The sequence below is a fragment of the Thermobia domestica genome, chromosome 3 (assembly GCF_964235325.1).
Source record: "Thermobia domestica chromosome 3, izTheDome1.hap1.1, whole genome shotgun sequence".
NCBI lineage: Eukaryota > Metazoa > Arthropoda > Insecta > Zygentoma > Lepismatidae > Thermobia > Thermobia domestica.
This window is the reverse complement of record NC_137456.1, coordinates 156919984-156935762: the sequence shown is the minus strand read 5'-3', so window position 1 is coordinate 156935762 and position 15779 is coordinate 156919984. Positions and strand designations below refer to the sequence as shown.

Sequence of the window (15779 nt, the reverse complement as noted above, 5' to 3'; positions counted from 1 at the left end):
TAAAAATAAGTATGATATTCGTACTCAGCATGGTCGAAAACCTCCATATGCCGAATTTCATCCAAATCGGTTCAAAGAGCGTATCGAGTCGCTATGTTACATAGGTATTCATTGTCTTAAAATAGGGGTTGAAAAAAATTTTTTTATGTAATTTCTGCTATGGTAAAATAGGGGTTGGGAAACCAGTCCACCCCTAAAATGGAGGTTGTTGTGTGTTACGTAGTCTCAGTGTAATTTTTGCTATGTCCAATTAGGGGTGGAGAAAATGAATACACCCCCTGTGCTATGTCCGCCATGTTTCGTAGTCTCTGTCATGTTGAAATAGGGATTGGAAAATATGCTCATAAATGGGAATAAATTCACCCCTAAAATGGAGGTGGTTGTGTTTATTATCTGCTCTACTATGTGTTCATAGTCTCCATGTATTCTATGCTATGTTAAAATAGGGATTGGAAAATGAATACACCCTTGTTATGTTACGTACTCTTATGCTCTGCTGTGTGTTCATAGTCTCAGTGTAGTTTCTGCTATGTTAAAATAAGGGTTGAAAAATATGCTCATAAAAGGGAATGAATACACCCTTGTGTGTTACGTACTCTTATGTTCTGCTATGTGTTCGTAATCTTATATGTTATCTCCTATGTTAAAATAGGGGTTGGAAAACGAGTTCACCCTTGTTATGTTACGTACTCTTATGTGTTATCTGTTCTGCTGTGTGTTACGTAGCCTTATGTATCTGCTGTGTGTTCATAATCTCAGTGTAATTTCTGCTATGTTAAAATAAGGGTTGAAAAATATGCTCATAAAAGGGAACGAGTTCACCCCCTAAAATGTGGTCGTAAAAGAGAACGAATACACCCCCTAAAAAGTACTCATAAAAGGGAATAAATTCACCCCTAAAATGGAGGTCGTAAAAGACCGTGGGCTCACGGTGTACGGTGGTCAATTTCCCAGGGGCTTGTGAGTTGATTAATAATGTTCCAGACTGTTCCAGATCGATCCATTTTCTACTACTGATCCAAACAGGCACGATCCTTCATTAAATGTTCATTTGAAGCAAACCTCTCCTCAACAGTTGTCAAAGCGGTGTCACAAATCCTGTAGAAGGTTCCATTTGGAACTCCTTCCACTGGCCTTCTTCTTGCAAAGACGAGTCTTTATTAGAGCAGTTTTCATCAAACAAAAGCTCTTTTTACACCGAACCATTTTCGCTGCAAAATCAGCATCCACCCTGAGATGAAGTGCGAGATAATTTCAACTACAGTTTTACATAATTCAGTTTCAATGTGAACACTGTGGACGTTCATGAGAATTGACCAGTTCTCCAAAATCAATTTCGATAGACGAAGAACACAGTCTTATCAAGTCACAGAGGTTGCTATCACTCAGTTGATTTCTAAGGGGCGCGGTGACTCAGTGGTAGAGCGTTCACCTCCGGTGCTTGGGATCCCTGGTTCGATCCCAGCTCGCGCCGTGTGGATTTTGTGGTAGAAAAACATCGCGCTCGTCGATTTTCTCGGGGTTCTCCCGTTTCCTCCCACTTTCTTCATTCCACCATTTCATTCATTTCTCATAATCACCGTCTCCTTTAGCCTAACCAGCATAACGGTGGGACGTAAAACTTAAAGATTTCATTTCATTTTCAGTTGATTTCTTTGCGTAGACTTTATTACGTTCATAGATGAAAATGTACAATCACATATGTAAGTAGTTTCGCAATGGAAGCAATCCTTCTTGCAAAGTCGCACAACTTAGGAAGTTTATCATTTTTCATCAGTTTCCAGAACTGTAGACCCATCTCTTGCTTTTATATTAATGGATTATTGTGCAAATAACAACTTTAACTGAATATTTTCATTTTTGTTCTGAAATGTTGCACCTCATGGAATTGTCAAATAAAGTAAACTGAGACTTCATATTAGCGAAATGCGTAAATTAGTTTGTAAACTCTACTGAATGCTTGTCAAGAAATTTACTGCATGATAATATGTTAACATTTCCAAATTCTTCTATCACTTCATTACACGACGAAAAATATATGTTTCTTCTTCCAAACGTTGATCTAGCTTGAAACAACTAATGAACTCGTCTAGATGTGCAACCAAATCTTAAATACTTTGGTTTTTTGTCATCGTAACTTTAAATTTAGTTCGTTATAGTGTTGCGTATTATCTGTTAGGAGTGAATGCAAAACTGAAATTGAATTTCGGATTCTGCAGCTCCACTAATACAGTCTCAAAACCTTTGTTATTGATTTCAGCCAGGAATTCAAAGGAAAATATCATCTGAGGAGAAAATTTTCCTTATTCAACTAGCAAACATTGGTGTACAGAATCAAATCACCATAGTCTGATTCAAGTCCTTCTAGGAAAGAAAGTAACTTGCGACGAACGAAATATCGGTTTCCTCCTCTTATGAAATTATTATATTTTGTCAATATTTTCATAACATTTTTCATCTTCAAATTTGCGGCACACAGATCTTCTTAGTAAATAATACAATGCAGAGCTGGACAGATAATACTATCTTGACACAATAAGCCAATTAAGCAAGAATGAGATCCCTGCGTTGATTTAGTGACATCAGTAAGCTTCTTTGCATCGTCAGTTACAAGTAACACTTCCTTTATTGCTCGCATATTTGCGGATCCCAAACGTTTCAGCATATCCTCTGATCTGATTGGTCGATACAGATGCGATATCACAAGACATGATCTACATATAGCACAAAGTAAACAAGAATTGTTGTCGGGTCTCGTAGCCGAGTGGTCTAGCGTAACATGCTAGTAATGAAAGTGCTTTTGGCGAGGGTTCGAATCCTGCCTATGGACAGCTTTTTTTACTACTTTTAAAAATGTTTATAACACTTCTTTCGTTAAAATAAGATTAAAAATAATATTCAAAAACTGATTTAACGATCATTGTTTTAAAATTTTCATTAAACTTCTTTCATTAAAGTAAGTTTGCCCTTGTACTATATAGATCCACAGCAAATGTAGTAGTAGTAGTAGTACGTTTGCCCTTGTACTATATAGATCCACAGCTAATGTAGTAGTAGTAGTAGTTGTACTAGGAACGGGTTAGAAGCCCCGCAGGGGTTGTTTGGATTATGTTCTCGACATCAAATTGGCAAGAATGCTGAAACGTTTGGGATCGGCAAAAATGCTTACTGCTCCATATATCCTTGCCTTTTGTATTACCATGAAATGGAATAACAGCAAGATCTTCATGAACATCAAAATTTTGCAGATTAAAAACTGAGCTGTGCGTGTTTCTTTGTTCAATTCATCAATGACCAATGAAAAATACTCACATGATCAATGATGGTTTTTAATTTATTGTGAACATAAGCTCTTAATTCTTCAACTCTTCTGGTAACGGTTTGTTTTGATAGCAAAATGTCTTTGAGTTTCGAGGCAATCTTTTTCATCCCCGACAGTTTGACCATTTCTACTGAACATCATTTTTTCACAAATTCATTATCACATAGCTAAACAGTGTTTTGCCTTTGTTATTTTTGAATTCACAACAAAAGAATCGAGGAGAGAATGACTAAATTGACGTGGCTTTGTAAAATCTTCTGAGCACTAACTCTTTCCTTCAAATCTGCAATAATTGTAGCTCATGTCTGTTCACAGTACCTCCTGTATTTTTCTAGATGGTTCTGCTTCTAATAGCGGCTGAGATTGCATTATTTGTGTCACGACAATACACTGTGGTTTATTGTCTTGATTGTTCATGAAAGAAATTCAATTTCCCACTTATCTTGAAACATTCAGTTTTCGTCACTAACTTCCTTTTCTTACTCTAACTGAAGTGGCCCTGATTCAAAAGAAAACTAAAGATAATGTAATTCTTGAGGAAATAGTTTGTAATTCTGAAGTACGCTGATGTAATGCACCAGTCTCACGTGTCAGACACAATCGGACTTGCCTGACGATAACTGTCCAACGAGTTTCAAAAATCTGTTTGGTTTCGAAAAACGGTTGGAAATGGTTATGCTCTCAAGATTGGGTGGATAATATCTCAAACATGAAAACATATGCAAGAAATGGAAAAGAGATTTTAAATCCCAAGTAGAAACATATACCTGGCCTCAATAGTACTAACGTTTAAAATTCACCATTACTCATTTTTCAAGCTGCAAGGTGGACAGACATAGTACGCTTAAATTTTTAGTTACCTAAATGTGGCCAAATAAACGAAATAAAACACTAAGGTAACTAACCTTAACCTTAAATTTACTTTTGGTTTCCTCACTCAAAACATACATCCACTTTGTATATTAGTCCGTCATTACATTTTAACTATTTTTAAAGTTTTTATATACCCAATAAAATATATAAAAACTGTTAACACATTTTCTCGAGCCGTACGGGAACACCTCGTAGGCCGCATGCGATCCGCAGGCCTGTAGTTTATCATCCCTAATGTACGTAAACCTCCAATAAGTCTCTGATCTAATATTTAATTTTACAAAATAAAGACAAGAATGGAAATATTAGCTAAAATTTTATTGCGATCAATGCAAGTAGGCCTATTTTATTGTGACAAAAGAGCGCCATAAGAGGGTGGGAGCAGGCGATCTCCGCCTCGCCACCCTATCCAGTCCGACACTGCCCTTCCCGACCGAATTGGTGCATGCATTCAAGCCCTCAGGGTTGCTGAATTAAAATCACATAATAAGGTGGTGACAACAAATTTTCTGCACATTGTTGCAATGCTGTATGCTGCAATGCTTAAAAAAAAAAAAAAAAAAAAAAAAAAAAAAAAAAAAACAGCTTTGTTCTTAAGAAAACTGCAGTTCTAGTCGACAGTTATTTTATGTTTGTACGGTGCTTAATTTAACGCTCCTTTGTATACAGTATTTGTTGAGATGATTTTAACATGACTTTCATCAGCGAGGCTATATGAGACCGGTCATACTGATTACCGTGGAATCCAAACCACAGGAACTCCCGCAGGGACTCGAACCCAGGTCTCTTACGCCAAAGGCGCGTACGCTAACCGCTTATCCACGAAGGAGCTCTACAGTATTTGTAACTTAATTGAAGAACCAACGTAATAAAGTATATATTTTTGGTAAATCAGTTATAAATTATTTAAATGCAGCTTCTATGTTTCTCAACACTTCCAACAAAAAATCCATGCTTTTTTTAAAAAAAAATCTTAAAAACTAAGAGTTCCGAGCAATGTAGAAAGGGAGCAACTCTTAGTACGTACGGTATTTAGTAGTCAAACGCAGTTTGTTAAAGCTAAGTTGTAAATGTTCATTAAAAGTGATGCTTTATTCATAATTTCAAGGATTATTTCCGTCAGTAGCTTGCACACCCCTTGTTCGCTCTTCACGTCCATCAGTTTGGGAACCATTGTTATAGACTATTTTGCGCTTACGAGCTTACACTTTGTTTTATATTTTTTAAAAAATAAAATATTATTACGGATGTCAGAGGTAAGAAACTTATATATTCTGATTACATATCTATTGCTCTTTTGAAATAACTCTAGATATTTCTTCTGTGAAGTTTATAAATTTATGTTTTCCCAAACTGAAATAGCATCTTATTACTCGGCACTTAGTCTCATGTGACGGTAACATATAACTTCACTGCTGTTATCATTAACTTTAATCTATTATTATTATTATTATTATTATTATTATTATTATTATTATTATTATTATTATTATTATTATTATTATTATTATTATCACCTGATGCAGAACCGTATCCACGGGGGGACTAAAGTGTTCCCCCCTAAATTTTCACTGCCCCCCTTAAATTTTTACGGTAGGCTTGCAATATGCTTGGGTCGGGACCCCCCAAATTCTACTCCGCCCCTCCTTCATTTTTGGGCTGGCTGTCGACCTTATCCGATGTTCAGAAGTTACAATTTAGAACATTTTTTCCTTGGGTCAACAATCTGGTTTCTCACGCTACCTCACTGTCATTTGTTTCGTTTTGTTTACATTTGCGAAGTTCCAAAGGAAGGTCGTACTGCAAACTTCAAAGGACGAAGAACTTAAAAAGTAAGTTTAAAGTGAGTTGTTAGAAAGGTATTTTACGATTACTGTTAATTTAGGATGAACTTCTCAATGCCCGCATCTGCTGGAATCATTATGAAGACATGAGAAATTACATTCGAGTAATTGTAACAAAGTGAGTCCGAACTTTCCTAACCTTACCCTAATCCCACCCTACTCTACCCATTTCAAGTACCCGTACTATAAATACACAGTTGCAGAGTGTTATAAAGCTGACTCATAATTTTTTATACAATAATAAAATAAATAAGTTGATTTTAAAACAGTTATGCAATTTTATATTAGAGATTTCTTCCTTTTTGTGAAAAGATGTGTCATTTTGTTATATAATCTCTTATCTGAGCGTATCTGGCTCACTGACAAATGTAGATAGTTGTACGGAATAGATTGCGAATATTCATGCTCCAAAAGTAATCTTAAGTATAGCACTGAAATCTTCAATGAAGGTAAGATTTGTAAGGTGTAAGCAATCAGTTTTAGCGGCCGGATTTTAAAACACTGCCTGCCATGCATCTAGTTGTAATTACGAAAGTAATCAACCTTGTACTAACCCACCTTCACTCAATATCCCTTGCTTCGCATTACTACGTGAATTGGGAATGGTGCTGGTTTACTTTTGTCGCAACACATTTTGGAAGATTTACGGGTAAAATTCAATACTTTGCATGAAAAAACATATATAAAGAACAAATTTTTGCAAGCGATAGAATTAAAAACATAGTACACTTGTATTTTAGTCATTACTGCTGGATCGCCGGAGCACACGAAAATAAATAAATAATTTAAAAAGTGACTAATATTTAGTTTCTCACCAAAAATACTTGGTTGTGACCATGGCTCGCCTGGTAGTGGTTACTGTTTAAAATGCAATGTGGGGGGAAAACACTAGTGCATAAAACACGAACCAACTTGTGCAAGGTGGCCAGTAAAACCGAATGCCATCTAACCGAATTAGGGTTGGAGCGCAGCATCGCTTGGGTGTGCGTCCGTATAGAGCAGACGCGTCAGCGGCGGTAGTTATTTGAAGTAACGATGCTAGTGACAAACACTTTATATGTCATAAAATGCATGGTTTATGTGTTGTACAGATTTGGGAGAGATATTAAATACTCTCCAAAAAGTATAAAAATATACTAAATTAGATTAGATAGATTAGGTTTTGTAAAATTTTCCTCTTTTTTTTTCTGTAGTTTCAATCCAAATGGTGCTTAAATGACAAGATTGTTACGTATTATGTTTGAGTTTTATCGAGTTGTATAAAAATGAGTTTCAGTAGTTGAAATTGTATAAAAGGCATGTTCTAGTAAACAGGCGAACAGTTTGTCGTAATTTTACAACCCGATAAAATTTAAAAATGATAAGTAACAATCTGTGTCATTTACGCACAATTTTACACTGCCTTTCCAATAAATCATAAGTCTATTCCTCCGCCAAATAGTCCCTTCCGCCTCCACATATAATGCCGCTTACAACATCAGAAACAACTAACAACAACAAGTATTTTCTTAACTTCAGCTATTCCCCTCACCTGACTTTCACTCACATTTCCTCAGAAACCAATATTTTCTAAAACTGATCTGGCGATACACCAGTAAACCCATATTCTATGTTTACAAGTGTAAGGTTATTATTATTAAATCCTTACAAGTACTTTACTATGGATAAAATAAGTAAGTCCATATGAAAGATGACTGTGTTAGAAACTATTTTCCACTGGCGGTGTGTTTCTGCACAATGTACTGAAGTTGTATTTTATGTTTACAACTGGAATGCTACTAGTATGAAACCATGACGAGTGCTATTGAAACTCGTATCATTGCGAAAACCCACAAGTTTTCACTACCCTCGCTTATGCGTATACCCACATTCACTGACGCGCCTGTTCCCTTCGGATTTACCGCCTCGCAAACGCTCGGACTCCCCAGTTTCGCATTGCGCTGGCTCGGGTAGATAGCATTTACTTTTAGTTATGAGGTTACTTTGGGCATTCGTTCGGACGTCGTATTTATACGCAAATCGTAATTTTTCAACATTTGCTTATGAGATATTTTCATGTCGCCATGTGAGATATTTTCATGTCGCCCAGCGTTAAAAATTCAGGAAAACAATACATAGGAAATTAGTGAAAGAATTCTAGTTTTTGAGCAATTGTTTCGAGGCACGCCTAAAGTTAACCTGTACGTTAGTATTGAGCTTTGATAAATAAGGTACCAACCTGGCTATTTAAACACTTTCACTCGTGTGTGCGGTACAGCATTCTAGAACCTTCCCAGTTTTAACTAGGCCTATTGCCTTACAATTAAAGACACAAATCACTGTAATGTAAGGGAAATTTATACGCTAACCACTGTAATCAAAAAGCTGTTCCGTGCAAGTTTATTAAAAGATAAGCAATAGTAACTGTGAATAGCTCCCATCATTGTACCTTCGACGCCCTAACACTTTGTGCTTCGCTACGACCCGGTGAGTCACGAAAGTAATCCTTTTTCGCAAAATAACCAAGAAAATGTGTAAAGTCATAGATGGAGATTGAGGATAATGACCCATTACGTGTAACCTTGATTTTTAATGAAGTCAATTGTTAATACTTTTAAAAAATTGTATTTTGTAGGCATAATCGTATTTATTATTAGAGATTCACTTTAGGAGGACACACACATTATGACCATAAATATAATGTTTTCGTAGTAAAATTCAAAATATACCACCCAAATGTAAATAATTCAATCATATCTATGTATAAATAACGTTAAAGCAACGAAATTTCTAAAAGTCTGGGTAAGTGATACACTAACGTGGGATAGGCACGTATCTGTACTAGAAAAGAAACTCTGTATGGTGCACTATGCCATAAAAAGCGTGAAAACTTCATTAAACCTATCAACATTGAAAGTAATTTATCATAGTCAGTTTGAGAGTCTACTTACACATGGAATAGTAAGTATACTTGGGAAACGCAGCAGAAAGTAAGACAATTTTTAAAATTCAAAAAAGAGTACTGAGAACAATGAAAGGTTCAAAATCAAGAATATCATGAAAAAAAAAAAAAAAATCCGAGAGCTTAAATTCTCCACCTTAAACCGTATTTTAAATGCAACAGTGATATCCATACTTACAATACTAGAAGCAAAAGCGATCTTGCAATTCCCATTCATAATACTACACTTTTCAAAAAAAAAAAAAAAAAAAAAAAAAAAGGTCCAAAATATACAGGAATACAGATTTATAACGGCTTACCGATCAACATAAGAAACTAAAAATCTGATCACCTTTTTAAACAAAGACTAACAAAGTACCTGCACGAACACTGCTTTTATACTGTCCCGGAATTTTATGAACATGGTGAAGCTAGAAACTTGTAGTTGTATGAATCAATAGGAAGATATCTATTTTATTATTACATGAGTAGTTATTCTTATTTATATATTAGTATAATCAAATATCTTTACAATACATGTTTACTAAATACCAAATGAAGTTAGAATAATGTGTACAAAAAATACCTACAGATTCTTGCACTGAATAAAACCAGGTAGATGATTAAATAAGGTGTGGTATATATATCTCGGTATAAATATCTAACGTGTTTTAAGACTAATATGATGTATAAGAATCTATTGTAGTAGTTTGTACAATCCGCGGCAAAAAACCTGCAACATGAGGATGTAAGTTTATTGTAAAACTACGCCTAACAGCACAGGGAATGAACATAACGTCTAAGTGGAATGAATCACGCCAGGATAAACCTCGGCCTCCTCCCGTGCACACTTATTTTGAAGCAAAAGACTTCCTCATTTCACAATAAACTTACGTGCTCATGTTGCAGGTTTTTTGCCGCGGATTGTACAATACTGTGGTCTCCTGAACGCAAAATATATAAATAAATAAACGACTTACGAAACTTTGTTGCCTTTCTAAATAATCCAATCTGCAATGTAGAAGTATTACCGTAAAAAAAAAAAAAAAAAAAAAAAAAAATTCTTATCCAAGCTCCCATCAAGTGTACTTTGGTGGACAGACACCATGTACATGGATTTTCTCGTGCTCTTCCGTTTCCTTCCACTTTCGTTTTTCCACCACTCATCATCACCATCTCCGTTAGTCGCAGTGCATTATGTGGGACGTTAAACTAAGGAAAGAAAAGTATATTTGTACCAACAAATGAGGAGGAGAAAGATAATTGGAAACGGAACGGCATGGATATTGTGACAGGAGGATAGATGAATCTTTGAAAGAGTATATAAACGAAAATACAAACCTGGAGGAAACCGATCCCTAGTTCCTTTTTCTCTGTCGGTTATAATCCTTCCTCTTCCGATATCAGGGACAGTGGCGAAGGGTGATAGTCTCAAGAGAGTAGGCCCAATGTTTTACTATTACTAATAATAATAATAACGATAATAATAATAATAATAATAATAGTAAAATGAAACAGATTAGACATAAATATTTTACTACAGAAATACAAAAAGACGAATTCACATAAATTTAATGCAATTGTAGTTCATCGACAGCACTTATTCGATCCGGATCTCGATTTGCATAATGAAATCGACTCATAGTTGATCTTAATTCGCCATAATGCAATTTAATTGCTTTAATTGGCGTGATCGGGTGGGGAAGATGGATTATCGCATTATCTACACTTCACAAGAAACATATGCTGAAACAAAAACTGCTTGTAATTTTTTTTTTTTTTTTTAATTATATTGTTCAAAACACATGTCACTCATTCAATCAAGATATTTTGTGTCACTTAATTCCCCTTTAAAAACAAAATCAGACTTAAATATTTCCATATACTGCTCTTTATTTCAACAACTACACACACACACGCTTATATATATATATATATATATATATTGTACCAATGCATGCACAACTCTCTTGCCCTCTGTTTGTTCTATTTTCAACACAGGCGTTAGTCTTCGTTCCTTAATAACACATTAATTTTCAAAAAACCACTGACAGAAGGTTCTTTAATAGCAATTATACTACGTATATTCATATTCTCCACTTACTGACATTTTCTCTCATTCACTTTTGCAAATATAAGAAGAAAAATCACTCATATCATCTCAAAAACACACACTCTTTCTAATGAACTAACGAGTCTGATTTCGCACAGGTTTGCGCCAACGCAACGGAATAAAGGGGCATTAGTTTGCGATAATAGGCGTAGCACCTTTTAGAATTTCTTGCTCCAGTTTTTGCGTTGCGTTAGAGTCCGCAAAATTAAGCAAAGTTGAAATGGAATGGAGCCACGTTATCTAGATCTTTATTTGTTGATATATCGAATCGAAATCGACGATCTCGAGAGAAACTAGTAGGTAGAAACGAAAGTCGATAAGCGCTGAGGCCGGTCTCTTGCGCAGGTTATACGCTGGTGAAGAAAACGTCATTTCCAACACGTTCTCTCGCGGGATTTTCTGAGTAGCTTGACGGTAGTTCTTCTGCCGCCTGAGACACTGCTTGGTGAGCCTCCCAGCAGTGGTGCCAACCATGATTTCTTTATCGAACAATTTTTTTTCAACTTAGAAAAGATCACGAATTTTTTGCAAGGAAAATGAATTAATTATAATTTCTGAAAGTAAATGGGTAGGCCGGGCCTCAGGGCCTCTTACCACCCTTCGCCACTGATCAGGGAGTTCACGTTAATGTTCCAGAAACGGTACTGGTGCAGAGTAGTCCGTCATAAAAATGGTAATCTTATGTTTAAAGTGAGTAAGTGCATATTAAGGAGTAAACTTCCACTGTCGGATTATTTCTTTACAAGTGTAAAATTACTTCTGTCAAAACATTACTAGGGAGAATGTTGAATGTTAAATTGAGTGCGTACGTATCAAATACGACTGTATAACATAATGATTTACACGGGCGGAGTATTTCTGCACGATGTAGAAAACATGCATTTAATGCTTACAAGTATAAGTGTTACTAGTGTGAAACCATTATAATGCTCTAACATATGTGATTTTTTACAATATCAACTGTTTTGTGCACTATCCTCGTTTATGCGCATGCTGTCCGTCGCTGATGCACCTACCCCTACGGACGCGCTTCTGCACGGATCTGTCTTGCGCACCTACCCTAAAGGGCTGTTCATGTATTACGTAATTGTTTTCAAGTAATTTTTACTCCTTCCTCCCCCTTGTCACACTTCATAAGGCAAGACCGAACTCTTTTTTCTTTCTTTCCTTCTTTCTTTCTTTGTCACGTAACGCTTTCTGATTTTTGTTTTTCCAACAATTTTGCTTATTTTGGGGTTATTACTTCTAAAACTAATTTTAATGACAAAACTTTTCATTACAAAATGCTTATATTCTGAATAAATTTGTAGTGTGTTTTCATTAATACATCAAAGTATTAGAAAATGTTAGGAACTTAATAATATTTTAATCTCATAAGGTCAGTGGTCGAAGTGAGACGGTATGCGGTGATATGCCATAGCGCTTCTGGTTTTTCAGTGATGAAGGCATACCGTCTCTGGTTTTTCAATGATTAAAGCATACCGTCACTGGAAAGTAGATGTTAAATACCTTCATTAAATCCATTTTTATACACAGTAATTGACGAGTAGCTTTGCACGTAAAAGGATTTATTTCTTATGTTGAAATAATTTCTAAGTTGACAACACCGACATTTTTCTTATCTTTTGTTTTTAAAATGAGGTGTTTGCAAAGAAGTTTATTTAGTTTATATTTTGATGTGCCATATTGAAGTGTTTCTTAGGTATGTATGTTTTTATGTGTGTGCCTTCTTGCCTTAATGCATATAAATGCTGTTTTGAACATGAGCGGATTTAGGAGTCGTCTGCTCCGGAAGCGGACCTTGGGGTATTTGGAATACCCAACAGTCGAGTATGGGACCGGGAGTTTTCCTGCAGGAAGTTATTAATATTCTCATTCGGTTTTTGAGCATTTTCGTGTATAATTCACTATAATGCAACATAAGGGGATTTTTTTTCCCCAGAAAGTTGGAGGGAATCAAAGTCTCCATGCCCCCTCCCCGCCCCGCGTTACTACAGTGAGGCTCTCCAATGATTTTCAGTCATTATGAAATTAGGAATACAATCTTTTAAGCAACATACCCTCACTACATTTCAATATTTAGATAGCCGGTATGTCAAGTCGAATTCGTATGTCAAGTCTCTGGTTTTTTTTCCACTTCGAACACTGCATAAGGTTGTTTAATTAACCAATCTATTACATATTGTCGTTTTCCCAAGGAGATCGTGTCCATTCTTTTAGGTCACCGATAATTGGCATCGACCTCAGATTCGACGCGGCTGCATCTCGTTTGTGAACAAGCTTGCGAGCATCTTCGAACTTTGGACTTCAGTTTACTCGTTTTCAAATTCTTGTTGTACTAAATCAGTGTCAGAATGCGAATAAGCTTTATTTCTCCACGAAAATTCAAGTCCAGACCGCAAAATCTTCAGTACGAAGTGAAAATCTGACGAATTTGGTTTTTAATACCTTAGTGTGCTCTCCAAATCATGGATCGTTCCTTTGCAGAAAATATTATTTTTTAATAGAAAGAGTTTCTTATGCGAAACTCTTAGAAGAGTAGAGTGGGAATGATTCAAATCAAAAGTTTCGAATCACATTCTCAGAAATAGCGATACAATTGGGAACGCGAGGGCATTTTTAAATGGAGTTAACGATCGCTAACAACTAACTCCAGAAAAATTTCGTGTGCCGTAAATGCAATGCGGCGATAGCCACAAAACAGTTTTATTGTAATACACTCAGGGTTCGTCACGAGTCATGTGGTGTCTAGTAGCGTCTTCGAACCCCTTCTGCATGATTCATTTTATATAGGCTATATGTTCGCAACTTACCAAAACAATAGAAATATTTATTTATTAATTTATAAAAAGAAAAAAAAACCTGGATAAAATGTGTTTAAAAGATACCATATAATCCTGAGAATAAAAATAAAAATTACAGAAAAAAAAACATGCCTTACGTAACGAAGGCTTAAATCCCTCATGCCCGCTTGCCGCCTTACGTAATATGTGGACTAGGCAACCTGGCACAACTCTCGTTTATGCTCATACCTTTCGTCCTAACGCGGCTCCTCCCTACAGACGCAACTCCCCCACGGATCTTCCCTGCTGCGTTTCTGCCGTTACTCGGTTAGATAACATTCTTGCTTTTAGTGTCCATCTATTACAGGTTGGTTTCTATTTCTTGCACAGTCGTTTTTATCACGTACATCGGGACGCATATTTCTCCTTACGGAACTCATAAGGGAAAGTACATGAGTTTGGACGCATATTATAATCTGTAGGCAATAATTTGGGCATGCCCGAAGATAATTAAGGTTCAGAATGTCTCAGGGAATCGTTTGAAGCAAGAAGAATGATAGTTTTTTTTTTTTGTTTTTTTTTTTAATTTGACTAGCCGTAGATTTTAGTCTTAGGTAAGTATAGTCTTAAATGTTCCTTCGTTTAGTAGACTATGTAAGTCACTTTCCGCAAATGAGATATTCTAAAGTGTGAGAATTGTGTAGTTTGGCATAATAACTAATATTTGTATGAGAAATTTTTGGCAAGTGAAGTATATGCACTGAAATTATTGAAAACACATGGAGGTGGCCAGAAAACAAGGAAGATCTGAATTGTTCTTTTGGTGATGCTATAAAGAAGCTCGTTTCATTAGCATTTGTTGGTTCACGAGGACAAATTTACTGTCATGAATAAGTACCGTGTTTACTCGCGTAGTAGTCACCTTCGATTAATAGTCGCACCTTAAGTTTGAAGTAAAGACATTCGCCAAAAAATTTCCCTGCATAAAAGTCACAGTCTATGGAATTTTTGTGTTTGTGAATGTGACTCACTTCGAAATTGTTTATCTTGCGCGGATCCGAGCGAAAGAACGTTTCGTGCTTACTGACACGTAACATCGTGACCCATCTGTCGATAGAGATCAAGCAAACTACTTCCAGCGTCCATTTTATGTTGATGCAATGCTGCTATATGTATCGAAATTGGGAATTGTTTTGATCATAGCGATAATTAAATGACAGCTTTCCTCGTGTAATACTGTCAGTTGGATTTTCCCATTAAAAAGTTGGTACAAAAAGTTCGACTATTACGCGAGTAATTACACGGTATTCTAGACTATTTACTGTGCTTGGCAAGACTGCAACAATGCAATTCTCAGTATCAACATAATTTCTCCCGCAGTATATGTTATATAAGTGTTTCACAAGGCCACACGTCTAACAATCCTACAGTTTTGAAGTGGAAAACGCTCACTGTAGTTCGTGAACTTTACATGTACATCATTTCTTTGAACCTCACTCAATACCTTCTGCGCTTTAGCCAGTAATTCACTGCTATCACAACACAAGGTTTGCAGAATCGCCGTTCTGAGGAACAGGTTTTTCATGGTTTCAGACATGGTAATGGCAATATATTTATCGTAGCGAGATAATTTCGAAAACCGCTACAAGTTTCATCCTCGGTCGCTGCAAGAACGAAAATCAGTGGTTATGCTGAATTTACATATTTACTAGCCCATAACTACCTTTGAATAAAATGCAAGTCATAATTTGTTGCCAACAAACAATTATGTCTTATTTGTCGGCCACAACAATTAACGTTGTATTTAATGTTGGTTGTGAACTAGCAAACTACAGTAGTTCAGCGTATTCATAAATGTTTGTACTTGCAGACTTTCGAAATGATCTCACTGAGACAAACACGTTTCCATTTTAAAGTTAGTTAT

The 15779-nt window shown here is 35.9% G+C and overlaps 1 protein-coding gene across 4 annotated transcripts in view; it reads left to right on the top strand.

The window, feature by feature from the left end:
• The first annotated feature begins 5870 nt into the window (after positions 1–5870).
• LOC145680825 (putative protein-lysine deacylase ABHD14B) overlaps positions 5871–15779 on the top strand; it is a 54332-nt gene continuing 44423 nt past the window's right edge. Inside the window, exon 1 of one of the 4 annotated variants that reach the window (XM_081751916.1) lies at positions 5871–6027. The gene's annotated coding sequence lies outside the window, so the exon portion shown is untranslated. Of the gene's footprint in view, positions 6039–6342; positions 6489–15779 lie in introns of those variants that run through there. The other 3 variants (XM_081751919.1, XM_081751918.1, XM_081751917.1) reach the window with 3 other exon arrangements.